This window comes from Sus scrofa, chromosome 1, assembly GCF_054392235.1.
Source record: "Sus scrofa isolate SSC_HxYL_T2T_F1_AM1 chromosome 1, Sscrofa_HxYL_maternal_Yorkshire_Landrace_v2.0, whole genome shotgun sequence".
NCBI classification, from domain to species: Eukaryota; Metazoa; Chordata; class Mammalia; order Artiodactyla; family Suidae; genus Sus; species Sus scrofa.
Genome location: NC_139383.1, coordinates 54,563,856 through 54,582,500, shown reverse-complemented (window position 1 = coordinate 54,582,500; position 18,645 = coordinate 54,563,856). Strand labels below are relative to the sequence as shown.

At 36.3% G+C, this 18,645-nt stretch overlaps 2 protein-coding genes across 15 annotated transcripts in view; both read left to right on the top strand.

Moving 5' to 3' along the window:
- SYNCRIP (synaptotagmin binding cytoplasmic RNA interacting protein) overlaps window positions 1–1,561 on the top strand; it is a 32,539-nt gene extending 30,978 nt beyond the window's left edge. For 6 of the 11 annotated variants that reach the window (XM_084959518.1, XM_021089679.2, XM_084959531.1 and 3 more), the window contains one exon: window positions 1–1,561. This exon is cut by the window's left edge. The gene's annotated coding sequence lies outside the window, so the exon portion shown is untranslated. The other 5 variants (XR_014805373.1, XR_014805404.1, XR_014805403.1 and 2 more) reach the window with 1 other exon arrangement.
- SNX14 (sorting nexin 14) overlaps window positions 1–18,645 on the top strand; it is a 371,843-nt gene that overhangs the window by 265,820 nt on the left and 87,378 nt on the right. The gene's annotated exons all lie outside the window — the stretch shown is intronic.

Here is an 18,645-nt window from a genome sequence, read left to right as displayed (position 1 = left end):
TGTGTTCCAACAGAAATTCTTCATAACTTCTAGCATGGTATCTTAATAAAGAATAAAGTTCTTCTCTTTAAAAAATCTGCTCTAAGTAGATTTTTCCCCTGTTTTTTTAAATTAAGGATCCCAGCAGTGGTTTTCTGAAATATTCTCTTGAATTTGTGCATTTAAATTTTATTGCAGTGGTATAGATGAATGCCATTGTTGGTATCCTTAAATTTTATTTCTGCTCACCAAGGTTAATCATGATTGTCTATATCTTTTTTATAGTAATCACTTTTGAATTGTGTTCAGATATGCAGTTTCAGGTGTAATCATCAGAGCTGGTTAGTCAGGCATTCCAGATAGTGGTTCTTTTCAGAACCTTTTTTAAAGGGTTGGTTAACTACCTCAGTAGCAGAGGATTGAACTATACCCTGTCTGTACTGTACATAGAAAATCTTTGTAGATAAAAGCAAGGCTTGTTAAATGATATGAGGGTAAGATTTTAATATACCAAATGTAACATTCTTAGTTGCCTTTAGTTTCAGAGGCTTGTAAGACTTCCTCATGACCATCATAACAGGCCTTGCTTTTGTCGTATTTTGTGGCTGAAAAAGCAGCCTTGCTTCTTCAGATATTGTAGTTATTTGGATGTATAATAGTTTAGCAAGATGTTACTTTTGTAAGACATCAGATGTTCAAAAAAAGTGCATCCGAACTTGTACTAAATACTGCAGTGTCCCTTTATAAAAAGTCAGACTAAAACTGACAATTGTACAGCAAAGCCTGACATTTGGATATTTTGAAGTTTTTTCATAAATCATAGAAATTAGTATATGGCTGTAGTTTAGCTTTTTAGGTAAAAAGTATGTTTCATTAGTGCATTTCTTATTGCTGATCACTGCAAAAATGTGAATCAGCTTTCCATTTCTTATGCAGGTCATGATAACTTGTAGAATAGAATACAATCATTTGTGCTATGTTTTTAATTTTCTAAAAGCACCTTGATGACAGTGAGTGTTCAGTGGTGAAGCATCCTCTATTGAATCACCCTCAAAAATTTTTTTGCCAAGTTCTAAATTGATAATTTAAAGTCAAAAGTGAAATTACAGTTTAATTAGGACTTGGTATAAAGAAATCCTTTTCCCCTTCCCCAAAGGGATACTGCAGTTATATCACATACCCAATAGGCACCACAATGAAGATCAGAGCTTATTATACTTAAGGTTTTATACACACCAGTTCCCCCAGTAAATGCAAATTTAACAAGAAAATTAGACATGTCATATGTTCAAAATGCTCATGGCAAACAATCATTTTGCATTCCTGCAAATAAAATTGTTTTATACTGTAAGCTGGAGGCGAGTGTAACTTATTTTTGTAATAAAGTTTTTATTTTTTTTATGTGTCATTAATATAAATGTGTTAGTATAGAAATATTCTGGTTTAAAAACTTAGAAATGCACACATTTCGGTATGTTTATTTGTACTTACATAATTTTAGATAGTGGTTGCCAATAGCCTGTATGTTTCACATTAATTGGTTTTTTTATGTTATCTTAATAAACCATTTTAGTATGTTGTATGTCAGTTACTGGGATAGCTGGGACATAGAGTGTAATTTAAAATTTGTCAATAAGTATTCATTGGAATATATGTAAATGTGCCTTGCCGGTTATTGAAACTTACTTAACAAAATGAGTATGGGGTGACAAAATTAGTTCCTGGTGCTTAATGAAACTTTTTGCCACTGATTTTATATATTACCCCGTGCTTTTTTAAAGTACATCTCTCTCAAATCTTAGTGTAAGTTTGAGGGCTACACAAAACATTTACATTTCATTCTAACATATAATGAGTATAGTAGGTTGTGGAAAGTGGGTAAACTAAATGTAGCCTTCAGTAAAATTGAATCTCAGTGTAATCCTTGGTGCTGGCACTTACCAGTTCCAAGGAGTTAAATGATCCCATCAAAGAGGTCATTGCCATGCCTATGGGCACTTTACTGTCATACCCTTTTTAAGGGACACTGTCAAGGTGTTTAAGTTAATTCTCAGAATTATTTTTGGGATTTTAGAACAGGTTGGTTTGACTTATGTGAGAACTGCATTGTCAAAGTTGAAAGATGAACATTTTTGTGAGTTCACAAATGTGTTCTTAAGAAAACATTAAAATATGGAGCTTTGGGTTTCCAAGACTATTTGGCATTCTTAGTTTGGGATTTGGGAGGGAAAACTGATACTAAAAAATTGTGAAGAATTGATGGGCAGTGTAAACAGTGGTGATGAAATATATACACACTCAAGTGAAATTACTTGACAGTGTTCATTTGACTAACTTTGAATTTAAGCCATTATAATTTTAAAATTAAATCATTTGCACTGTTCTGATAATGGGTGCAGTTTTTGAGCAATATAATCAGAGCTAAATATGCATGTAGTGATTAGTGACGTGAACAATTAAGTTCTGAGAAGAAATACTAACTGGTATTTTCAAACTTAAATTTTCTGTAGTAAAAATCAGTATCAAACTCTTATCAGAGAACAAGGAAAACAGGCAATGCATATAAACATACTTTTGAATGTTGTGTGGCCTATAAAGCAATAATGCAATTTTTATGGAATGTCATGGGATATGAGAAATGGAAATGCAAAAATAACTAATCCTTTAGTAAAATTGTCAACATGTTAAAAGGGGAATGTTAACTAATGTAGGTTATTGCTATTTGTGATTTGTTTATGGGTTCTTGGCTTTGACAGCTTCAAAGAATGGACAGATGACAAGTTAAAGAAATTTTGTATATATTGTCAAGGAATGGGTCTTAAATCTAAGAGTCAAGTCCCTTCCTTGGGGTGAACAAATGTATCCTTAAAGCATTCTGATTGTTAAAAAAGAAAACTTGAGTTAACCTAACCAAAGCAGACGCAAGATTTTGTTTCTGCAGACTACTTGGCAATCAAAGTGATCATCACTTAAGTTAATCAGTTTTCAGAAAGTTGCTTTGTGAGAAATTGTGTTACATATATTCTCCCAGACATGCTTTTTGTGTAAAGTTTTCAGCATTGTGACTGATTAAGACGTTAGGGGGGATTTAGCACAAAAGAGCAGTTGCACACTCATGATGGCTGTTGTAGCATCATGAGAAATTTATCTACCAATTAACTGCAAGTCTTATTTAACAAAATACAAACAACTTCATTCATACTAAAATAGTTATGACATAGGAATGGATTGATGGGGTGACCTTGGGTATTCACTTGTATATATAGCTATTTGAAAAGACATAGGGTGAATATTATGGTAGATGGGCAAAATTGTCACATTCAGGACAGCTTTTTTTGACTGCTAAGCCAAAAGTCCGTGTTGATCAGAAACAGAAAAAAAAAAAAAAAAAAAGATGAACACCTTGTTATTGCAGAATATAATATAATCTGTTTTAAGGGGAGAAATTTAAAAGTAGAAGGATTTCATGCATTTAGGTGAAGGAGCTAACCCCTTGAGTAAATGATTGCTCAGGTTCTTAAAATGTCCCAAATACCCACCATGGTCATTTTCTCCCCAGTGGTGCACATCTTAAAAGTTCTGTCTGACCACAGGAATTCAATGGTGGGTATAAAATGAATGAATAAAGAAATTAAGTAACAATTCATAAAATGACCAGATGTAGGGATGGTGTTTTAGAGTGTAGTATTAATTTACTCAGTGATACCACTCAATAGGGCATGCCACTACTTTTCTTAAGATGCTAATTATAAACCAATGTTCAAAAGACATTTTTAACTGTGGGCAAATTAGTAGACGGGCTTTTTGGTCTGTCACTTTTTTAAAAAGTACTTAAAAGTTTTATTAGTACCACAGTCTGCCTTCAGTAATAAACCCTAAAATATTTTTCAGAACCAGGAGCATTCAGTTGAAAGAAATCTTTTTTATGAGTGCAAAACAGTATTACAACTAATGCCCTGGTCAAGATTAGGTTTTTAATGATATTAACAGTAGTCTGATAAACATTTAGAAGTCTGGCATTGAGAAACAAAAGCTTGTACCTGACTAGTATTTTTATTTAAAAAAATAGTTCTGTTAGCTTATTTAAATTCTCTTAACGTTTATTTATCCTTAGAATTTATATTTATTTCATTCCTTTCATCTCACTGAAAACTGTCTGCAGGCTCTTTGATTTGGATTAGATGTGTGAAGTACTGTCTTTTGCCAAAAACCTCAAATTACTTGTTCTTTTCAACGTAGTGGGTTTGTGCTTGTTTGGAGATCAGTTCAAAAACTATCTGTACTATCTGTACTGCCTCTGATGTTAAGATTTTATGTATAGCATAAGGAAGCTAGCTCTGACTATATTTTCCTAAGAATAAAGACCTATTTTTGTAGCATGTCTTAGGATCTCCAGGAGTCAAAGAATTATTGTGGGTGTCCTCCATTTCATCGTTTTTCATTTTAACAGCTTTTAATTAGACACTGGGGAGTCTTTAGAGCTCTTTCGCCTCTGATTATCCATACATTCAAAGTAACTAGCCAATGGTAAAAACAAATTCCCCAATATCCCTAATTCAAGCACATGATGGGGAGATATATAGAATAAATGTATAGCGTTGGTCTTAATTTAAATGATGAAATACGTTGTGGTCACACAATGCCAGTGGACTCTGAAGAAATTAATGGTAATTTGGTTCTGCTGCTCTGGAGACATCCCCCCACTATTCAGTGTTCCATTCTCTATCACTGTCTCTGAAGGTTTGGAAATGAGTGATTGATGTTGCAAAGAATTCAGGAGAAGGGGAGTGAACAAAAACTGATCTATTTTAATAAAATGTTGCACATTTAAGTGACATTGCAAATGAGGTTAGGGAGATGAATTCAGCTTAAAATGTATGTCATTAAGCTAAGTTGACAAATCATTATCAAAGAATGGGGAACTTGTAAATACATTCAGGGGATTTTGGTTCAGCTCTAGGATTTCTTGGTGGGGGAGGTAGCTTTGGCCACTTCATCAAGCCAAAAATCTTTTTAGGTTACTTAGTGCAGAGTTTAGTTTGTGTTTTGATTACTAAAATTTACACTAATGACAATGAAAAAAGTCTTTGTCATTTCAGAACAGTCATGGAAGTTTTATACCTGAAAAATTCTTAGACAACTAATGGGGGATTTTTGGAAACCTTTACACTGCCTATCTGGCTTCCTATGCAGATGCCAGACAGTACTTTTTTTTCTTGTTGATATGAAGGTTGCTGAATAAGACTTTCTGCATGAGAGAGAAGTCCTAATAAACCATTTTGGAAATAAGTGTCTTTAAGTGTTAGCTTCCTAAAAAAAAATTAACACAATAGGATGAAGAGAAGGTTATTTTAGAATAACTTTACAACAAGCTTCAGCGAATATCTTATTTTTTACCTTTAGGTAGTTTAAAACAAGTTCTAGTCTGAAGGGAATTAAATCTGACACTATTTGAGTTATTTTTTGGCTTTTTAGGCCAATCTATTCTGAAAGGATTTTTTTTGTGTGTGTGGTAGGAAAGTACTAACTTCTTTTGGAGAGAATTTTGTGAAACCTAAGGGGATTGGCATCTCTTGTTTATGAGCAAGAGATGCCAGTTACTTTTCAAGGGAAGAGAGGACAGGTTTTTGATGTGGACAAGCAACTACCACAGATTAAGAATATGACTAGGGCATGTTCACAGTAATAAATCTCTAGAAAATGTTTTAGAGATTTTAAATTCCAGTCTTCAGGTGTAGAAACATACCATGACAAAACAGTGTTCGAATAGCATCACACTAGGTATGGCTCTCTAGTGCTGTGATTTTTTTTTATTTAAAATTTTTTTTTTTGGTCTTTGTAGGGCTGCACCCATGGCATATGGAGGTTCCCAGGCTAGGGGTCAAATTGGAGCTGTAGTCGCTGGCCTACACCACAGCAATGCCAGAATCCTTAACCCCCTGAGCAAGTGAGCGAGGCCAGGGGTCGAACCTGCATCCTCATGGATGCCAGTCAGGTTTGCTTCCACTGAGCCACCATGGGAATTCCATAGTGCTGTTTTAAATGAGATAAAGAGGTTTGAGTTACCATGCCATTTTTCTAACAATTTGGCATTTCAACTTGTGTCCTGATTTTTTTTCTATGGTAACTAGAATAGGCCAGCACTGCATCATTTGAACATAAAATTACTAAACTGGGTGCATCTGTTTTATGTCATGAAAAAAAAATCCTTATGACTTCATTTTTAAAATATTTTTAATATGTTGGTGTTAATGTTGCTTTAATTGGAGGACTCGGGAATTAGGCCTCTAAATTGCTTTAATAACGAGAAATTAGAAAAGTGTGTACTAATTGTTTCTTAATATTTGGTATGAGCTTGGAGGTAAACCAGAAATGAGCAGCTATGTCAAAAGCCATCTCTAAAAATTGGAGGAGTACATTTTTAGATTCTGCAGACATGTAATACACAGTGTAGTTTTGGCAAAATTTAATATCTTTCTTGCTTTTTTTTGAAATAGTAAAATTCACATGAGTTTGCAGAAATTGAATTCCTAGGAATCCTTCAACATTGACAGGTGTGATTTCCTCTAGGCACTGCGCCTAACTTCAGATTCATTATAAATAGAACTAAAACAGATGAAAAGCTTTTATGATAAAATTATACCTTAAGTCTTAGTTGATCTCTTTGTTTCCAGAAGATTTCATTTTGCACTTAAGACAGCAATAGCAGTTAAGGGCCCAGGAGCAGATGTGTGGTTTCTTTGCCTTATCCCTGCTGCTTAGTGTCTTTTGATCACTCTATTTAAATTACTACTACTCCTTGTTCTTTAAAGTTATTAATATCTTCTCAATATGGTTTCTTTTGCCTCCTTCTAGAAGAGGAGCTCCACCAGAGCAGGGAAATCTGAATTAATCGTGCTAGGCAGGCATTTATATACTGTTCAAAATAGTTTTTAGTTTGGTGCAAATGAGTTTTCAGTTTAGTTTATTAGCTAAATTATGCTTCTTTGTGGCATGTCGACATGAAAAGCATTTTTTGAGCCACTTAGTTTACATGGCAAGATTTTTAAAATAACATGAAATACTAATGTTTAAAGCAAACTAAGATCATGAAGATCCACATTTAAATTTTCTATCTGACATCAAGAAAGCCTTAGAGCAGTTGGCTGTGGGATTTATAGACTTTTTTTTTTTTTTTTTTTTTTTTGTCTTTTCTAGGGCTGCACCCATGGCATATGGAGGTTCCCAGGCTACAGGTCCAGTCAGAGCTGTAGCCACCAGCCTACACCACAGCCACAACGCCGGGTCCGAGCCACGTCTCCGACCTACACACAGCTCATGGCAATGCCGGCTCCTTAACCCACTTAGCAAGACTAGGGATCGAACCCGCAACCTCATGGTTCCTAGTCGGATTCGTTAACCACTGAGCCACAATGGGAACCCCTATAGGCTTTTTGATATCTGTTACTAAAACAGCCCAGCCCAGTATTTTTCCGTTATGCTGATGTTCATCTTTATTCCAAGCTGCTGGACAAAACCGTTATCAACCTACAAACTCTGTACTTCTTTATGAGGAAAGATACTTAATTCTTATTTTGCTGATGAGTCTAGTTGGTTTTGAGTCCATAACATTTGTATAAGTTTATGTAGAGCCCTTTTTAAAAAGTGTAATGATGCTTGAAAAAGCTTGACGGCTAGGTAACTATAATGTCTTAAAACAGTTATTTCCAAGAGTAATCCATACTTAACTATATTTTAAAATAAGGCAATCGTTGCATTTTTATGAATAGTCAGTATATACCTTTCAGTTGGTTATGGTTCAAGTTAAGCCACCTGAGACAGGAGGCTCTGGATTTACAGCATTTTCTCACTACACTTTATGTATCTGTTAGTTTGAGTAGTGATGGATGAAGGTGGTATTTATGCTTAAATATGCTAAGTTGTTGTCTTACCTTGATAGTACTTTATTTTTTTATATCTTTTTTTTAATGATCATAACAATCTACTTTCACAGGATTTCCATCCCACAGCCCCCTTGATAGTACTTTAAAGAGAATTTAAAAGGTTTGTACCTGGAAAACAGGATACAGCACAGGATGTGAAAGTCTGCTTCTCTGCTCACACCCTAGTCAATTAACAGAGATGAATGACTCCTGTCTTTAGTTCTTGTAGTTAACCTCTTAGATCTCTTACTTAAAGAAGTATTTTTTAAACCCTTTGTGAGAAATTTGGCTTACTCTTGTCCTGCTCTCGTTTTCCTGAACTATTTTAGGTTCAATTGATTACCTTTATTATTCAGACTACAATTAAGCTTCTACTTAGATCAATTTTAATGTTTCTTCCTCACAACATAAGGAAACAGCACACTCAGTACTTTATTTTACTTCATTTTTCAGTTCCTGTTAGCTCTATCTTTTTTGTCACTTATTTCTTCTTCCAGGGCGTATATTGACTTTAAATTTCAGCTCTTGAGTAGGTTCTTATTTTATATAAGGTCTCTCTTGCTCATTCTTGAATTCTGGAGATTAAAAAAAAAGATAATCAGTTTCTTAAAAGGATACATTGAAATATTGCTTCACTTTCCGTGCTTCTGATTTTTTTGTGTGTTTGGTGGTTTGTATTTGCGTTTATGAAAGATCCTGATAAAATTCTGGTGTTCCTGAGTTTGCCTACTGAAACAACTGGCTGTTAAGTTCTGTGTGTATGAGAACACAAGGGCTAACATGCTTTATTTTAGATTCCTTGGAAGCAGACAGGCAAGCATGGTACCCTTGCAATGCCGGAAGGAAGAGTACTCAATTATAGGAACACTGATCTCTCCCAGGCAAGTTAATTTGCTTTGAGGAAAGGGGTAGACCCTGAAAGTTCTACAACCCTCAGGAACCCAAATTTCTTAACTTTCCACTCTTGCAAGACAAAGTTTTTCCTTTTCCCTTGCCACTTATCCCTCTCATGAAAAATCGCTCCTGTTCTTGCAGCCCTAGATCCAACTGGAGTCATAAGGTACAACAAGTTTGGTGTTCATTACCTTGTATTAACAAAAAAAGAAACCTACCTTGAACTCTGTATAGTCACATGTCACAGCTCATTTAAAATAAATTGTCCAGAAAAAGTTTGAGTAAATTTTGGAGTTAACTCAGGGGCTTAGCGAGTGAACGATCCAGGGTTGTTGCTGCTGTGGCTCAGGTTGCTGCTGTGGCTCAGGTTGCTGCTGTGGTGCAGGTTTGATCCCTGGCCCCAGGAACTTATTCGTGCCATAGGTGTGGCCATAAAGAAATTTAAAAAATGAAAATAAAAAGGGCATCCTTATTAAAAGTTTGAAATCTTACTTGAAAAAAGAACACTTAGTATGCTAAAGGGTATATAGGAAACATTTTGTGACTAAAGATGCAAGTTTAGTGGCATTCTTGGCTGGGTGAAGCAGATTGTTTTGAAAAGCTCTTTGAGAGAATAGTATTATTTAATACTATTCAGAATTTCCGAACGTTTAGAGGAAACTATTGAGCATTATTTTTCCAATTTATGTTTAATATAGCTACCTACATGTATTCTTGTGTACCAGTTAATGAGACTACTTATTTTGGGAAGGATCTCACAAACCCACCTTTTCCAGATTGGATGTTCTGGGATTTTGTGATAGTCCATGTTACTCTACTTGTGGAATATATTCTTTCATACTTTGATATCTGCTTTGTCTTCACTGATTAGAGAGCCTAAATCCTTAAAAAAAAATTCCATCTAAATATAGCAATTGAAACATCTTAAGGGAGTTCCCGTCGTGGTGCAGCAGAAACGAATCCGACTAGGAACCATGAGGTTGAGAGTTTGATCCCTGGCCTCCCTCAGTGGGTTAAGGATCCAGCATTGCTGTGAGCTGTGGTGTAGGTTGCAGACGTGGCTCTGATCTGTTGTTGCTGTGGCTGTGACGTAGGCCAGTGGCTACAGCTCTGATTGGACCCCCTAGCCTGGGAACCTCCATATGCTGTGGGTGCAGCCCTAAAAAGAAAAAAAAAAGAACATCTTAAGATTATTTCACTTGTCTTCAGGTATTAAAGCCATTTTAATAGGTTTTATGATATTAAATGTTAATTGAGATTAAGGAAGAAACTGACTTTCAAGGTTTGGGGTACCAAGAATTTTGGCTAAGTCTTTTAGTATCTGGACACACATACACACTAGGAATCTGAAGAGGAAAATAAAGCTTTTAACCAAGTATACTAGACTCATTTGATAAAAGTTGAATACAGTGTTCCCTTGGGCACAGCTGCTTAAAAGTGTCTGGTGTCACTACAGCGGCTTGGGTTGCTGCTGTGGTGCGGGTTTGATCCCTGCAGCGGCAACTTCTGCATATCTCAGGTATGGTAAAAACCAAAAAACAAAGTTGGAGTTCCCTCTGTGGTGCAGTGGGTTCTGTGGTGTTTCTGGAGTGCTGGTACTCAGGTTTGATTCCCCAGCCCAGCACAGTGGCTTAAGGATCTGGCGTTGCCACAGCTGTGGCGTAGTTTGAAACTGTAGCTTGGAACTGATCCCTGAGCCAGAAACATCATGTGCCCAGAAGCAGCCAAAAAAGAAAAAAAAAAAGTTGACGTAAGACACACTAATCTTGTTTTCATAGGGCCTTCTCATTCTAATAACCCTCATGTAGCTTGTGTATTTATGTTCACTTTTCATATAAACAGAAAAGTATAGGTTGCTAAAGCAACAGATTCTCCCTCTTAGTTTCCCAGTGGTTCCAGGTGATTTTTTCTTAGTCATTGAGACATTTTTTTTTGGGGGGGGAGGGTCTATTTAGGGCAGTACCCTTGGCATATAGAATTTCCCAGGCTAGGTATCAAATCGGAGCTGTAGCTGGCAGCCTAAACTAAAGCCACAGCAACTCCAGATTCAAGAGGCATCTGGGACCTACACCACAGCTCACGGCAACCCCAGGTCCTTTAACCCACTGAGCTAGGATTGAACCCGCATCCTCACAGATACTAGGTCGGGTTTGCTATTGCTGAGCCACAATGGGAACTCCCATTGAGACATTTAATGAAAGGAACTGTGAGCAAGCACAGGTATAAACTCTTTGGTCCTGAGTTTCCTTTCCTATAAAAATAGATTACATTAAATATTTTTCTAGCTCTCAACATTCTATGAAATAACAGCTTGTGTTTTTAAAAAAATTCTGCCTATAGGATTGTTTGCTTCATGTCATTAATGTTTTTGTTGTGAAGACTTACATTACTGTTCATTAGTTCTGTAATAACTTACATGTTATGAACATTACCTGGTACATTATTTTTCTGATACTTAGTTACTATTTGAGGGGGAGAGGGTAGGATAAATCATTTTCTTAGGCTACATATTCTGAGGATGAAAACCATCAAGCCCTGTATAGTTCACAGAGCATTATTCAAGTTATTCCCAAATTCCCCATATTACCGTGTTAATGTTACACTAGATAAGAGTCAGCCTGTGTAACTGATGTCAACTAAAATGAGCAACATGGATCTCCTTTTGTGGTATGTAAGTATGTTTTTTAATTTTTAGAATTAGTGTTCATCTACCTCAGGTCTCAGTTCTGAAATTTTAGGCAAAGCTCTCATGTGTAAAGCTAGTATAGTAGCTTGATTAGGAAATAAAAGGAAGTCTAACTGCTAAACCAGCCTCCTAAATTTGCTTTATTACTAGTAATAATGCAGATATTTTCTAAAAGTTATAGACTGTAAGTGTTCTAGCCCCAGCCCTCCCCTCTTTGCCCCCATCCCCAGTAAACAGTTTTTAAATTGAAACACTATGTATTTCATTATCAGGATAAAGCATTTTATTGCATCTTTTCCTAGGAAGCTTGTTGGTTTTGAAATGATCCCTATTTTAAGTTGATTTTCCTCACCCCTCTTTTTTAAAAAAACTGCTCATAGGATACCAGTAGCTGAAAGTTACATATTTTTAGAAGTTTTAACCCGTCTGAGGCACTTGTCACATCGAATCACTCTCTTGAAAAGTTTCCTTGGTACTTTGCTGGCTTTCTTAATATTCTCTGACTGACCTGTTCTTATCTATTCTATTTCCTTTTTTTCTTCTATGCTTGTCTCTTTAATCTCATCCACATGTCACATCTTTGTGGACGCCTGCTTTAATGTCAGGGCTTGAATTAATCTGTTATATGCAAGTCTGCCATTTCAGCTCTTTGCTGTACATGTTAGAATGCTTTGCTCTGTCTGATTATATCCTATTAATTTCTCTTATCACATCATTATATTTGATCACTTTTTGTTCCTGAATAGGTCTGAAAATCCTCTATCCAATTCTTACCCTATCCTTGAGGCAGCTTACCTCTGGCTACACTTTATATTTACAAATATCTTAAGTGCTCCAGATTTATAAGTGGCACGTTATGATGACTCTCCAAATCTAACTCTACAGTAGCACTGCCTAATAGAAATAAAATGCAAGCCATATGTATAATTTAAAATTTTATAATTTGTCCTGAGCTAACCCCTCTAATCTTAACCTCCACTGGTTTTGCCTGTAAACAAATTGCTAGCCTTTTCTTTATTTGGTTCATTTCACATTTCTAATGACTTAGTAATATGTCTCCCCCTGCCCCATATCCCCTACCATTTCAAGCCAACCGCTTAGAAATTCTCTATAGTGAAAATAGTAAAGTCTTTTTTGCTGTAGGTGTATTATCAACGAAGTGTTCCTGAGTGAGGAACATGTACATCAAAAGTCCTGGCTTCCTAGGGTTTATGTAAGGCTATGAGCTGATCATTCTTTCTTTATTGCTTATGCTATAGGTTTGTAACAGCTGTGTATATGAGACAAACCCCCAAATTTATCAACCTCTGCTTAAAGGTAACTTCAGGAGCAAAACCGTGGTTTTAAATATCTGGCGACATTTGAAAATCTAGTATTTTCTGTTTCATAACTGCAAGAAGAATCCAGAAACATTAAAATTATAGTCATTATTCCTGCTACCCCTCAAATTCATTTTCTGTCAATAGTATGTAGTAATTACAGTTTCCCATCCTCTACTGTGATTGATAACAGGTTCATGTGTTGCTTTACGAAATGGAAAAGAAGCTATGAAACTCGGCAGAGGCTAAATATGTAAATAGGCTTGAACTAAATTTAGGGATAATACTTAATGTGTTAGTAACGTCTGAGAATCCAGTACATGAGAAGGACGATTTAGCTAGGGGTATTTGCTGTCTTAATTCTCAAGCTCTACAAAAATTGCTCCAATCCTGCCATCAATGTTTTTGTAGGCCTTCTTGGAGAAGCTTTTGTAGCCCTAAGAAATAAAGGGCTCCAAGTGAGCTAATCTTTCAATTATGTTTTTTTTTTTTTTTAAACTGGAAATGGGAATGATAGAACTGTTCTCTGAACATCTAGATTAATTCTTAATTATATTGAATAAGTATTTTATTTAAAAAAATGGAATTCTTAATTATAGTGAATAAGTATATATCTTATTTATTTTATTTTCAAAAAAAATGGAGGAATATAAGCTACATGGGGAGTTCCTGTCATGGCGCAGTGGAAACGAATCCGACTAGGAACCATGAGGTGGAGGGTTCAATCCCTGCCTTGCTCAGTGGGTTAAGGAACCAGAGTTGCCGTGAGTTGTGGAGTAGGTCACAGACACGGCTCGGATCTGATGTTGCTGTGGCTGTGGTGTAGGCCTGCAGCTGTAGCTCAGATTAGATCCCTAGCCTGGGATCCTCCATATGCCACAGGTTCAACCCTAAAAAGAAAAGAAAAAAAAATACATATATATATACACACACACACATATATATATATAAGCTATATGACTTTCTGATAATTTCAAAATTCAGACTTTTAAAATGTGTTTATCTGAGGTAAAACCCTATGATTTAATGGTAACTGTCTTTCAATATATAGGGGCAATTTTCCAATAGAATTTTTTCAATAAAAATTTCCAAAATTATTTAATATTCAAGGTTTCTACTTAGATATATTGTACTGAGGTTTTTTTTTTTTTTTTAATAGCTGGAATCAGATTGACAAAAAAGTTCTTTTTAAAAGTGAAGTTTAGGGAATTCCCGCTGTGGTACACGGGATGGGCAATGTCTTGAAAGTGCTGGGACACAGGTTTGCTTCCCAGCCTGTGCAGTGTGTTAAGGATCTGGTGTTGCTGCAGTTGTGGCTTACGTAGCAACTGCATCTTGGCTCGATCCCTGGCCCAGGAACCCCATATGCCACAGGGTGGCCAAAAAAACGAAAAAAGATTAAAGTTGATTTTAATTATTTGGTGGCAACCTTACTAGAATTGGAATTGGAGTATTATTATTAGTGATCTTCACAATTCTGAACCAACCCTAGTTGCATGGTGGTTTATAGGTACCATGTTAAAATGCTTTTGTTTTGAAGTTCCCGTTGTGGCTCAGTGGTTAACGAATCCGACTAAGAACCATGAGGTTGAGGGTTTGATCCCTGGCCTCGCTCAGTGGAGATCCATTGTTGCCATGAGCTGTGGTGTAGGCTGCAGACATGGTTCAGATCCAATGTTGCTGTGGCTCTAGCGTAGGCCGGCAGCTGTAGCTGAGATTGGACCCCTAGCCTGGGAATCTCCATATGCTGCGGGTGTGGCCCTAGAAAAGACCACACAAAAAAAGTGCTTTTGTATTTATATTTTAGAAAACAGTTACTGAGAGGTAATAAGACTGATTGCAAAGACCTGCCAAAATATTTTCAGAAGTTATTGAAATCAGTTGAAAGCTATATTTAAACATCTGAATATAGTTGCAATTTTTTTTTATGAAAGCAAATCATTGTCTCTATAGTTAACATAGGAAATAAGGTGGACTGTTTTATTTATTTAAAGGCTGTTAAACTTTTAAAAAATTTTTAGACAAAAACATTGGCCATATTATACAAGGAATATGGTATTAGATTATAAGAGTGACTTTTCTAATCATTAATATTTCCACCAGGAAGGTGAATATATTTTCAGTTTCTAATCTGTTAATTTACAGTTTCTGAACTTAAGACCAACTACTTATTAACATGCAAGCGAGGTTTGAGAGGTTTATTCCATTATGTCTTAGAAATAATATGACAAACATTAAATGCTTAATTTTTGGTGCTAGGATAATGAGACCACCTAGGATTTCATGGTCAAACAGCTTTTATCCAGACAGTATCTCTTTGATCCATTGGTTCCATAAAGTTGTAGTTGTTCATATCTTACCATTGGAGGTTCTACTTCATGACCACACACACACACACACACACACACACACACACACACACACACACACAAAGTGGGGGTTAAATAGGAAAGTAATAACTGCATTTTGAACATCTCGAACTCCCACTCAAAAATCCTTTAGTGTCCTTTCTTGAATTACATATTCTGTATTGTATTGTACTGAGTTCCTTTTTACTGAAAATCTGGGAAAGGAACATTTCTTGAGGTATAGAAGGCAGTTCTTTGTTTTTTTTTTCTTTTTAGGGCTGTACCCACGGCATGTAGAAGTTCCCAGACTAGGGGTTAAATCGGAACTGTAGCTGCTGGCCTCCACCACAGCCACATCAATGCCAGATCCAAGCTGCATCTGTGACCTACACTACAGCTCACCGTGACGTCAGGTCCTTAAGCCACTGAGCAAGGCCAGAGATCAAACTCATGTCCTCATGGATACTAGTCCATGAGGTTCGTTACCACTGAAACCGCTGAGCCAGAATGAGAACTCCCTAGAAGGCAGTCTTAATTGTTCCTTTTACAGGCATTATTACGCCCAGAGATAGGGATACATAGGGATAGGTTGTAGGAAGGAGGGGGTATTTTGAAATGTAAAATTGACTGTAAAAATAATACTATAAATGCCACAAAAGGTAGAATATGAACCTTGATGCTTTGAGACATAGGGGAAAACTCAGGTTTGGAAATGCCAATCCTGTGTTAGGAGAGCATACTTCAAATCACAGGAGGCAGCTTGACAGGGAGGGACCGAAATGGCTCCAAGGGGTAGTGGGTAAGTATTCATCTGTCCTCTTCCTGACACAATCATGCCACACAAATAATGGCACTCAGCAGTTAAAATCTGGTATATGTTCAGGGTCATCAGAATTAAGTAGGCCTAACTCCTGGGATTCATGTAGTCAACACCACCTTTTCAAATTCCTGTACCAATATAAAAAGCATTTTCTGCAGTTTGTTGGTGGAGTCTGAGGGGATCAGGACTCATTTTAAATTTTTTGCCTAGTGCTGCATTACTTTTGAAAATTAAGTGAAAGTGAGTTCCCATCATGGCGCAGCGGAAACAAACCCAACTAGGAACCATGAGGTTTCGGGTTCTATCCCTGGCCTTGCTCAGTGGGTTAAGGATCTGGCATTGCTGTGGCTGTGGCATAGGTCAGCAGGTGTAGCTCCGATTAGACTCCAAGCCTGAGAACCTCCATATGCCAAGGGTGGGGCCCTAAAAAGACAAAAGACTGAAGACAAAAAAAGAGAAAAGAAAATTAAGTGAAAGCAAAGAGATAAATCCTAGTCTACTGAAATTATTGTCTTCCCTGAGGACTTTCCAGATCCTCACCAGTTGGAAATTTCCCTTTCCCATCAACTGTCATTAAAAATTACAACAGCAACAAAAAAACCCAGAAACCATTCCAGCCTTTATATCTAAGTATATGCCCTGTATTATACATTATTTTTCATGTTTGACGTCTCCTTCACTAGATTGTAAGCCTTTGGATGTCAGAAAAAGCATCTAAATAATTGTATCTGCCATCACATTTAGTACAGTGCCTTACACTTATTTGCTAATTTAATAAATATTCATTAAAGTTATTGGATATTGTAGTTTGATGCTTATGAGCCCTTTAGAGTTGGATGCATTATCAACTATTTTTATCTTTAGTTTGAAAATGTACCCCTGGCACGTGCTAATTATGGCATTTATAAATTCACACATTTAGTTGTACTGGCTCTCCACAGCTAACATTAGTCTGGAGGAGCACTGTCTAGTAGAAATATAGCACATGCCACATATGTAATTTAAAATTTTCTAGTGGCCACATTATAAAAGTAAGAAGAAACTTAGATTGATAGAATTTTTAGCCCATTATTTCCAAAATATAATTTAACATGTAATCAACTTTTAAAAGTTGAGATAGTTTGGAGTTCCCATCATGGCTCAGTGGTTAAGCAATCTGACTAGCATCCATGAGAACTATTAGGTTCAATCCCTGGCCTTGCTCAGTGGGTTAAGGATCTGGTGCTGCCATAAGCTGCGGTGTAGGTCACAGTCTCAGCTCTGGTCTTGAGTTGCTGTGGGTGTGGGTGTGGCCGGCAGCTGTACCTCCAATCTGACCCCTAGCCTGGGAACCTCCATATGCTGCAGGTATGGCCCTAAAAAGCAAAAAAAAAAAAAAAAAAAAATTGAGATTGTTTATATTCTTGTTTCCACATTAAGCCTTCAAAATCTGATGTGTATTTTACCCTTCAGCACATGTCTTTTCAAGTGAGCCACATTTGAAGTGCTCAATAGCCAAATAATGTCTCATGGCTATGGTATTAGAGTGTAGGTCTAGAACCTAAGGGAAGGCAATATACCTCTTTGGACCTCAGTTTCCTGTCAGGTTATCTCATAGCTTAGATTTCATATCATTGTCACTTTAGGTTGTTATATAATGCAAATAAAACTAATTGGTTTGGCTGGTTTTGCCACATTCATAAATTCATAAAACTTTTTTGTATTAAGCATTGTACAAAGACATTTATTAGGCAGTTTCTACCCAATGTAATCTTCTCTTAAACTTTTGAAGAAGAAAAGTGTTTCAGAGTTGAGGATTGGGGTTTGAGATATACCAAATTAGCCTTGCTCACTGAAATTCTAGTAGATTTCAGCTGATTTCAGAACCAGGATTGATTGTGGATATCCTATATCCCTACAAGGATGTTCAAACCTTTTAATAAAAAGTTGGAAAAAAACTTCAAGCTCTGTATGAATGTTGGTGTGGATACTAGACCATATGTTTAAAGAGAAAACATTTAATGGAATAAAAATTTTATTTCATTACATGAGGTCTATACCAAAGGCAACTTTATCTTCTTCTAGGTGTGGATTTTATAGAATTTTCTTATAGCAGAAATTTATTTTTACTTTTTCCTTTTCTGAGTATAAGAGCAATATAAAAATTTAAATTCCCTACTGTTGGAGTTCTCTTTGTGGCTCAGAGTTTAATGAACCTGACTAGGAACCATGAGATGTGGCTCAGATCCAGCACTGCTGTGGCTGTGGTGTAGGCAGGCAGCTACAGCTTTGAGTCAGCCCCTAGACTGGGAACCTCCATATGCTGCAGGTGTGGCCCTAAAAAAATATAGATAGATAGATAAATAAAATAAAAACAAAGTAAATTGCCTATTGTAGTTCTCTTATGCAGCTGGATAAGGTCTGGCATTGCCACTGCAGCAGTTTGGGTTATTGCAGTAGTGCAGTTTTGATCCCTGACCCAGGAACTTCTACATGCTGTGGGTGTGGCCAAAAAATAAATTAAAAATTGCTTTATGTCTGATTAGCTTATTATAATTGCCACTGCAAAGAAAAATCACATGGGAAAGAAGTCTTGGATGTTGTAAAGTCTAATTTGAAAGAACAAGACATTTTATTACTAAGATGCACTGGCTATCAGTAATAAGTTGAACCGGAATTTTAGAGTGACCCTATAAAG